Source organism: Brachypodium distachyon, chromosome 1, assembly GCF_000005505.3.
Source record: "Brachypodium distachyon strain Bd21 chromosome 1, Brachypodium_distachyon_v3.0, whole genome shotgun sequence".
In the NCBI taxonomy this organism is placed as follows: domain Eukaryota; kingdom Viridiplantae; phylum Streptophyta; class Magnoliopsida; order Poales; family Poaceae; genus Brachypodium; species Brachypodium distachyon.
Genome location: NC_016131.3, coordinates 57,631,926 through 57,642,588, shown reverse-complemented (window position 1 = coordinate 57,642,588; position 10,663 = coordinate 57,631,926).

The window sequence follows — 10,663 nt, the reverse complement described above, 5'->3', positions numbered from 1 at the left end:
GGGTGTACCACGCCCGTCACTGATGAGTGGCATCAGTGACGGTCGCGTGCTCGCCCCTTATCAGTGACGTGCGTGGTACGACCGCCACTGATGACCGCCTGTCACTGATGACGCCTCATCACTAACGGGCATGCAGGGCCCGTCACCGATGACCACTCATCAGTAATGGGCGCGGGAGGCCCGTCGCTAATGGTTTTATGTGAAAAATAACAAAATTCACAAAAGCACACATCAGTGGCGGACTTTAAATCCAGGCCCGCCACTAATGACCCCGGGAGACATTTGAAGATTGAAAAAATCATAACTAATTCATAAAAAATCAGAAATATGTGATTCTTTTTGCTGAAGTCTAATTTTTTCTTGCTTAACATAGTGGAACAATAATATCAGATGTTAACATTTTAAAAATGACCTATGTAGTACAAACTTGTTATTTTTTAAGCCAAATGACTAAAATTTGTCCAACTCTACGTCAGAGTTCATGATAATGCATCCATTTTTTGCCCAAAGGTGCATCTTGTCATGACAAACAATATTGCCAAAGAGGTTTACAAATGTTTGGTTATAAAAAATTAATGATTTTTCATTTTCCAAATGCAAAAATAGGGTGTTTTGTGAAGCTACTACAATTAATATGGTTAAAAAAAACCTACATCTAATTTTCACACAAAGTAAACCATATTAAAACGTACATATAGTTGGGACTACAATAGAAGCCATTAAGTTTGGTTGAAATTGTAAAAGGAACATGACAAACATAAAATAAAAAAACATAAAATTTTATACTCATCAGGAACGGGCATGCTGTCTTGCCCGCCACTAATGTTGTGCTGATAGCTGAAGATTAACACGGAAGAAATCAATAACTTTTTTTGCATTTAAAAGATTAACACAAAAAAAGTAATGAGAAAAAAAATAGTGAAGCTTCACCGGCGGGTCTGCAATTTTGCCCGTCATCAGAGCTGTGCGAAACGAAGAAACACAAATCTTCATGGGCGCATGTGATTGGTGGAGAGTCAGTGGGCATGGATCGATGACGTGGATGCCTCCATCAATTCTTTTTTCCATCTCTCCTCTCCCGATGCCTTCTTCTCCTACTGTCATCCCTCTGCTCTCATCTCTATCTCCCCGTGCTCTCATCTCTCTATCTCTTCTCTGCTCTCTCCTCTCCAAGTCCACAACGCCATCTCTCTCCCTCTACTCCTCTCAATTTCTCTTGCCCCACCGCCTGCAGGTCACCCCACCGCCGTCCTCCTTGTCCTCGCCCCCGCACCATCTTCCTCCTCTGCCTCGAGCCCGTGCCTCGTCGTCCTCGCCCCGATCGCCGTCACCGAGCCCGACGCCCCCGCCTCGACCACGCGCCGCCGAGCCCGACGCCCCCGCGTCGTCTTCCTCCTCTGCCCCGAGCCCGCGCCTCGTCGTCCTCGCCCCGAGCACCGCCACCGCGCCCGGAGCCTGCTGCCGCCGAGCCCGACGCCTCCGCGCCGTCTTCCTCCTTCGCCGACGAACCCTAGGTTTGCATCTCTCTCTCTCTCTCTCTCTCCCCCTCCCTGTCTCTGTCTCTCTAGCCCACCGCCGACAAACCCTAGCCCGCCGCCGACGAACCCTAGTCATCTCCAGTTGCTTGCTGATTTGATTTCCCCATCAAATTAGCTTTCTCTGTACAAAGTTGCTTTTAATTAGAGATTAGATTGGGGAGAATACCTTGTTATGGCCTTTTTCTTGGATACGAGCTGCTACTCAATTAAGCACATCGCACTAGAATAGCGAACCGCAATCATCAAAAAAAGAGGTTAGCTGAATCGCTTAGTGCCCGAACTCGCCGCTAAGGCTGCCGCGAGCCCAGGAGAGGGTTCGCAGAAGAAGGGTTCCCGCAACCGCAGTAGGAAGAAAGTCCTCGCTGTGGAGTCGGGGGCTCCTGCTGCGAGGCCTGCCAAGAAGGCCTCGCCCGGTGGTGGGTCTGTCGGCAAGCAGGGCGCCGCGCCCCGCTGCCCCATCGACGCCAACTCCACCCACGACGCGCAGGACTGCCACATCCTGCAAGGTATCAAGCCGAGAGGAGCAGCGCCACGAGGAGCGCCGAGCAGCCGGCGCCTGCTTCAACTGTGGCGACATCGGGCATCTCTCCCGAGATTGCCCGAACAACCCCAGAGTGGGGTCAAAGCCTGCCGGCGGCAACGCTTGGAGGGAGGAAGCCCAGGGGGGATGCGGCCAAGCCCGCGCTGGTAGGGAGCGCCCTCCCCGGGGGCGAGACAGGGCTCGTGTAGAGGAGTAGCGCGAGTCCGACTGCACTGGCGGCGATGAGCCGGGCTTCCAGCAGCCACGCGGCGTCGCCTGCATTCATGGGGGAGCTTACGCTCTCCCATCCCACGCCGCGGTGAAACGCCTCACCCGCGACGTGTGCGCGCTGTTACCGGATGCGGAGCCGCAGCACCCGCTGAGGTGGTCGCATGTGCCGATCACCTTCAGCGCCGGCGATCACCCAGCGCGGCAGCTGGGTTCGGAGGGTCATACCCTTCATGGTCTCACCGATTATCAGCAACATGACGGTGACCAAAGTGCTGGTGGACAACTAAGCGGGGTTGAACCTCCTGTCCGCTAGGTTGGTGGACAAACTCCAGTTGCCGGTGGAGCAGCTGAAGCCCACTGAGCCGTTCCGGGGAGTCAACCCTGGGATCGTGCGCCCCCTGGGGCGCATCACACTGCCGGTGACCTTCGGGTCCCGGGAAGCGTTCAGGACCGAGCACATAGTGTTCGACGTGGCGCACACCCCGTTGGCCTACAACGGGATCCTTAGTCGGCCGGTGCTGATCAAGTTTATGGCGGCGACGCATGGCGCCTATGGTGTGATGAAGATGATGTCCGTGTACGGAGTTCTCTCCGTCAGGTGCAACCTCAAGGACACGGCCTGGTGCGTGGGCGAGGTCGTCAGGGCCGCCGCCGCAGCCGACGCCGGTGACGAAGACGTTGCCGGAGACGAAGGCTCGCCGGGCGACGACCCGGCAACGAAGAAGGCCCGCACTGCCCCGCAAGAACAGGCTCGAGCTCGTGCCCCGGCAAGGGCCAAAAGCTTCGGGAGGAGGCCGCCAACGTGAAGAAGCTACCCCTCCAAGTCGGCAGCAAGGAGCGCACCATCACCGGCGGTGCGAACCTTACTGCCGAATAGGAAAGCGCCCTCATCACTTTCCTCCGGGAGAATGCCGACGTGTTCACTTGGGAGCCGTCGGATCTCCCCGGAGTCCCTAGGGAGGTGATTGAGCATCGACTCGCGGTGCGCTCGGACGCCCGCCCCGTCAAGCAGAAGATTCAACGGCAAGCGCAGGAGCGCAAGGATTTCATTAAGCAAGAGGTGGACAAGCTCAAGGCTGTCGGGGCTATCAAGGAAGTTCTATACCCCACTTGCTTAGCTAACCCTGTAGTGGTGCCTAAGGCGGAAAATAAGCTTCGCATGTATGTAGATTTTACTGATCTTATCCATGCATGTCCCAAGGATCCTTTCCCTGTACCCCATATCGATCAAATAGTCGATTCCACCGCCGGTTGTGACTTGCTGAGCTTTCTAGACGCTTTTTCCGGCTACCACCAAATCAAGATGGCAATCGAAGAAGAGGAGAAAACGGCGTTCATCACCCCGGTTAGCTGCTACTGTTACACATGCATGCCTTTCGGGTTGAAGAACGCGGGCTCAACATTCCAACGCGTGTTGCGCGAGTGTTTTGGACCCCAGCTAGGCCGAAACGTGGAGGCCTACATTGACGATATCGTCATCAAATCGAAGCGCGGGGACTCGCTGATTGATGACCTGCAGGAAACATTTGATAACCTTCGCAGGATCAAATTCAAGTTGAACCTTGAGAAGTGCACCTTCGGTGTAGACTCGGGCCAACTTCTGGGCTTCTTGGTTTTGCACAGGGGGATACAAGCCAACCCACGCAAGATAGAAGCTATCGAGAAGATGGAGGCTCCCCGCAAGGTGAAGGATGTCCAGCGCCTCAACGGTTGCGTTGCCGCATTGGGCCGCTTCATGTCAAGGTTGGGCGAACGTGCCCTGCCTTTCTTCAAGGTAATGAAGAAGAAGGGTCCGGTTGACTGGACCCCCAAGGTCCAGGAACTCGAGCAGTACCTGAGGTCGCCGCCCGTCCTCGTCGCCCCCAAGCTGGGCGAGCCACTGCTACTGTACCTAGCAGCGACTGACCAGGTGGTCAGCTCGGTGCTGGTTGCCGAAAGGGAGGAAGCCGTTCTGAGGACCGAGGCTGCGGGGCAGAGGGCTGCGTGGCCCCCGGCAACCGCCTCGGACCTTGGGACCACCCCCGAGACAGCAACTTCAGCACCGCGCAAGCGGCTCGTGCAGCACCCAGTGTACTTCGTCAAGACGATGTTGCGCGACGCCCGAACGAGGTACCCGCAAGTGCAGAAGCTCCTTCTGGGGATTCTGCTTGCGTCCCGCAAACTGCGCCACTACTTTCAGGCGCACCGCGTCACAGTGGTGTCAGGGTTTTGCCTTGAGCGAGCCCTCACCAACCGTGAAGCCATCGGAAGGGTGGCCGAATGGAGGATGGAGCTGTCAGAGTTCGATCTGCACTTCACCAACTCCAAGAGCATCAAGAGTGCATCTCTGGTGGACTTTGTCGTCGAGTGGACGTCAACGAGCGTAGAAGAGGAGGCGCCGGAGACCAGCCTGCCGGGCAAGCTGGACGAAGGCCACTGGGTCCTCTACTTCGACGTCGCATTTAGTCTCCAGGGACCGGCGCCGGGGTCGTCACCGAGTCACCGATGGGGGATCGGTTGAGATTCGTTGTCCAACTCGATTTCCTGAACTCCACCAACAACACAGCGGAGTACGAGGGTTTGCTCGCCGGGTGGCGGGCAGCTATTGCCCTCGACAGTAGCGCCTGGTTGTTCGCGGGGACTCCAAGCTCGAGATCAACCAGGTTAACAAGGACTACAACTGCCCGCAGATGGCACCGTACGTGGAGGAAGTCCGCAAGCTAGAACGCAAGTTCAAGGGTTTGCGATTCGAGCACGTCAAGCGGAAAGACAACTTCGCGGCTGACGAGCTGTCCAAGATGGCAGCGGAACGCCGGAAGCCTCCGGCCGGGGTGTTCTGGCACAGGCAAGCTGCGTCCTCTGGCGCCCCCGAGCCGGTTGTCAGGGAAGCCCCTCCGGCAACCGAAGGAAGCCCCGCAACAACAGGGGTCCATGCCGCCGACATAGCGACATGCGTTGGCAGGGAGACCCCTCCCTGGGCGGTGAAATCGCCCGCTATCTGAAGGGGGAGGCCCACCCGGAAGACGACGTCACCGCGGAACGAGTGGCCCGGCAAGCCAAAATGTACGCCATGGTGGACGGGAACCTCTACCGCAGGCGCGCAAATGGAATCATGCTCCTCTGCGTGCCCCGGGATGAAGGGTGCGCACTGTTGGAGGATATACATCGAGGCACGCGCTCTCACCATGTGGCCTCTCGGGCGCTGGCCGGCAAGGCGTTTCGGCACGGTTTTTACTGGCCCACGACCCGGGCCGACGTGGAGCGGCTGGTGAAGACGTGCGAGGCGTGCCAGTTCCACGCGAAGAAAAGCAACCAGCCGGCGCAGGCCCTGCAGGTCATCCCGTCCTCGTGGCCGTTCACGGTCTGGGGCTGGACATCGTCGGCAAGCTGCCGAGAGCAATCGGCGTCTACAAGTACTTGCTCGTGGTCATCGACAAGTTCTCCAAGTGGGTGGAGGTGGAACCAGTGCGGAAGGTGACCGCCCAAACGGCCACCAAGTTCTTCAAGAACATTGTGTGCCGGTTTGGTGTGCCTAACGGCATCATCACCGACAACGGCACGCAATTCACGAGCGCGGTGTTCCAGGCCTACTGCGAGGACATGGGCACCAGGATACACTTCGCGTCCGTTGCTCACCCAAGGAGTAATGGGCAAGCGGAGCGAGCCAACGCGGAAATGTTGTGGGGGCTCAAGACGAGAACCTTTGCCAAGCTCAAAGGCCACGGAAAACACTGGGTCGAAGAACTCCAGCCCGTGCTGTGGTCAATCAGGACCACACCTAGCAGGGCAACGGGCGAAACTCCTTTCGCCCTTATCTACGGGGCAGAAGCGGTGCTGCCCCTCGAGCTCAAGCACGGATCTCCCCGAGTACGCGCGTACGGCAACTCCAGCCAACACAAGCAAAGGGTTGACGATCTGAACTTCATCGAAGAGCTTAAATGCCGGGCTGCTGTGCAAGCCACGCACTACTAGCAGGGACTCTGTCGTTATCACGACAGGCGAGTCCGTCCCCGGGGCTCGAGAACGGAGACCTTGTCCTGCGCCGGATACAAGGAACGAAGGCCGGGAACAAGTTGACTCCGAAATGGGAGGGGCCCTTCCAGGTAGTGCAGGTGACCAGACCGGGGGCTGTCCGGCTGACAACCGAAGAGGGCTTGCCGGTGCAAAATAGCTGGAATATTGAGCACTTGCGCAAGTTCTACCCGTGAAGCGGCGGAGCCCGACCCTCAGGTGATGCCGCCGATGCATACCGAACTAGTCTAGCCGGGCAGCCCCCGCGTGTAAACCACTAGTTATTGTGAATAAAGATAAGTGCTTTTTTTCTGAATTTTCAGATTGCCTCGTTTGTTTGCATGTTCTTCCTTCTTCTGTCTCCTGCTCTAGGTGCACAGAAGTGTCTTTCCATATTTGGTTGTGAGCAGGGGGCTGCTGGAGCCTCGAAAACATAAAACCGCTGCCGGATCATGGGACATGCAGTTGCCGGGCTTCCCGCGAGGTGCGTCACGGGACATGCAGTTGCCGGGCTTCCCGCGACGTGCGTCACGGGACATGCAGTTGCCGGGCTTCCCGCGACGTGCCTCACGGGACATGCAGTTGCCGGGCTTCCCGCGACGTGCATCACCGAACGTGCAATTGCCGGGCTTCCCGCCACGTGCACCACGTAGTCGCTGCGTCTGTGGGAAATAAAGTGCTCACATCCAAGTTTGGCATCGACCCTTCCGTGCCCGGGGGCGGCGAGGCAGGAGATTAGAGATTATCCATACTGCTCCGTGTTTTCGTGAATTTCGAAATTTTTTGCACCATCTCGGGTTTGGTAAGAATCTAATGTGCAGGGTAAAGGCGGAATCTTGCACACTGTAATGCCCGTGGACCCCCCACGGGTCACGGCGTGTAGCAACGCCTTGTGGTGCGGAGCGACCGCACCACGAGGGACTCGCCGCACTTCAAGGCCCCTGATTCAGGAGGAAGCCGCCACGTGCGCCACAAAAGCTTGGCACGCGGAATGGCGAATGCCGTACCGCACTCCAAGGGGTGGGGTGCCATGCATGCTGTGTTGACCCGGCGTGTGTGGTGGCAGGCCCCTCCCCCGCGCCTATAAAAGGGGCGCTCTGGCCATGGAACGGCTCAGAGCGAAGCCAAAGAAGAGGTTGTAAAGGCGGGCGGTGCCGCAGAGGCGCGATGGTAGTGCAGGCCATCAGCGCCCAGCGCTGACGGGTGCACCGCCGTCGCGCCCTTGCCGCATCCCCCACCGAGCCCACTCCGAGGGGTGTCGCAGAGACACGGTGGTGGTGCATCCCACCAACGCTCGGCGCCGGCGGGTGCACTGCCGCGGTGTCCTTGCCACACCTCCTCTAGCGAGCGGCTCCGGGGCGAGGGCTGCCGCCGTGCTCCTGCCGCATCCCTCCAGAGGGTGTCTCCGCGAGGAGCGAGGATTGCCGTGGAGACACTAGGGTAGTGCATAACATCCACGCTCAGCGCCGACGGGTGCACTACCGTAGTGTCCCTGCCGCACCCCTCCAGACGGTGCCTCCAGAGGCGAGGGTCGTCGCGAGGACGTTGTGATGGCGCACGTGCCGGCATTCGCCGTTCGCTCCGACCCACCACAGGTCCCTGCGGCGCCCTCAGGTGCATCTCTCCCCAAGCAGCGAGGGCTGCTGCGGGGACGTCGTGATGTCCTCGCCACCCGCGTTCGCCGTCGGTGGCGAGGAAGTCACGACGTCCCTACTGCACCCCTCAGAACAGATTCTCCAAGAGCAATGGCTCTTCCAAAGGCGAGGGTTGCTGCGGAGACGCGGCGGTAGCATCGTCGTCGGCGCTTGTCGCCGGCGGCGATCCTGCTGCGGCGTTCCTGCCGCATCCCTCAAACGGGCTTTCTCAAGGGCAGTGTACCAGGCGTACATCACCAGCAAGCGTGCGGAGCGCAGGACCGAACGAAAAGCTAAGTGCTTGAACCTGAACGCTGAACTCTTTAAGAACTGAACGTAATTGAGCGCACTAGCCCGTGGTAGCATTCATGGTGCATTCCTACGCCTCGCATTGGTCCCACCGGCGATCGCCGGAGCGATCGCCGTAGCCCACTGGCGAACCTAAAAGGGGGTGCCCGCGCATCCCCGGTGTCGGAGCCCCGTGCGACGACAACAGTCATCTATGGTGTGTCAAGAGGTGTCAATAAGAGGAGGCATAAAAAGATGGGGCGCGGCGGCAAGACCATCAAGGACTCCTCAAATGTCAATCAAGATGAGATGCACTATGTGCCTGACATAAATGGAGTCTGAGAAGACAATAGGCCTGACATTCTCATGAAGAACCCCCGTCAAGGCCAGAGATTCGAAGACGGATCCTATTTTGTGGCTAGGGAGTTTGACCGGGTGCTTATTTACTATCCTGGAAGACCGATGCTCACCAAAGATTCCCTGCGTGCCGTGTCCAGAGAGATGCAAGAGTTTCATCAGTTCTACATGCAAGCATCAGCTGGTTCTCAACAACATGCCCAACAAATAAATGTTCGAATCCTACGAGACTATGGCTTCTTTGACCAAGAAACTGGGAACATTTAGGAACGTCCTATCACCTTTGGTGTGGAGTTCAACAAACTGTTCCACCTCTTCAACCGCCAAAAGGTTGATATCAACCTCTTAAGGCTGTGGTCTGCCTACCAAATAAGGGAACTGAAAAGTAGCCATTTTAGACCCCGCGGTGTTCAACTACGGTGACATCGGTCTTGAGCCAGAAAAAGATCCCTCAAGAAGCCTCGCGTCTGAATACTTGGTGGCATGTCTAGAGAAATACGCGGACCACGAATTTATCCTCTTCTTCCTTAATTTGGAGTAAGTTGAATTTTATATATGGAACCATTTGTTTTTTCTAATTCAGTCTTTCTTATACACCCTTAGATACTAAAGTTTGTTTCTTTTGAAAACAGAGACCATTGGATGACACTACTCATTTATTTGCCTTGGTCCGCAGTGTACTATTTCGATTCACTACTTCCGAAGAAGGGTGTTTGAGGTCGCTACTGTAAACCCATCAAATCACTCGTTAACACTGCCTGGAAAGTTGCGACCAGGGGAAAACTAGCTAGTAAAGTTTATAAATACGAGCCTCACCACAACCACAGGTTCCCTTACTAGCAACAGCCGGGCGGCAGTGTGTGTTGGAGATATGCCCTAGAGGCAATCATGTGATGATGTTATTTCCTATGTATTCATGAGTTATTGTTATTGTCCTTGAACATCATCACTGATATGTATCAATAAATACGTGATTTGTTTGTGAGACTATGTATTCTATGATGTTGTTCTAATGGTCCCTAGTCATTGAGGTTATGCGGACACATAATCTAGACTAGCAATGTGAATCAGTATGATGACTATGTTTCACAAGTCATAGGGCAAGGTGTTGCCGACTGATAGCATGGACTCGACAATGAGATTGTTGAGTCGGATAGACCCGCACTGAGACACAACGAGATGATTGTCATTTGTTAGTCTCAAGTACGATGTATATGCCAGTCCTAGACCTGAGGTCATCGTATGAGCTTGGGATGTGAATCGGCCTACTTAGGGGTTGCCAAACGCTACTCCGTAACTGGGTGGTTATAAAGGTAGCTTTCGGGTTTGCTGAGAAGCATGCTGCGAGTCATGGTTGATCAAGATGGGATTTGCCCCTCCTGTTCGGAGAGATATCTCTGGGCCCTCTCGAGTGATCAGATTCGGAAAGCATGGCCGTGCGACTTGGGTTAAGTGTTAACCCGTTCGGGAATCTGATCACAGGAACGAGAAGAGACTCGAGCTATCCACAAGGATGACAAGCACTCGCCTTGAGCTCGACACACATATCGTGAGGCAAAAGGAACGTTGCATATGACACATTGTATGGTTCGTCAATATACCTTGTGGTTCTCGGGAGTTGGCATGTGCTGCTAGGCGCCGCTACCAACTATCGACTTGAGTCGGTGCCAGTGGACGAGTAAGGTGTTACTCGGGCCCGCAGTCCGAGCTCGTAGTCGTGTCCGACTGACCGCGAACCTGAAGGGTCACACGCTTAAGGGGTGGAAACCAAGTTGGATCGGATCCAACTCGTATCGGGCTTAGACTCCTAACGGGCCTCAAGTGTTGAGCCCACTAGGGACGTCTATATAAGTGGAGGAGACCAACCCGTCTAGGGTTACACCAATCCAGACGCGAGTTAGACTCGGCCGTCACACCTCCACGCCCAAAGCCTTGCGATCGGATCTAGCAGTCTGCCGCACGGAGTTTCTCCCTGTACGTGTGGAGGCGCTGCACCTGCGGCGCTTGGACGAACCGTTCGTGGGATCGGCGAGGAGGAGCAGGCTGTTCGACTACTCGGCATCGACGCGCTACATCGACTCTACTTCCGCTACGGGTCTGTGCGT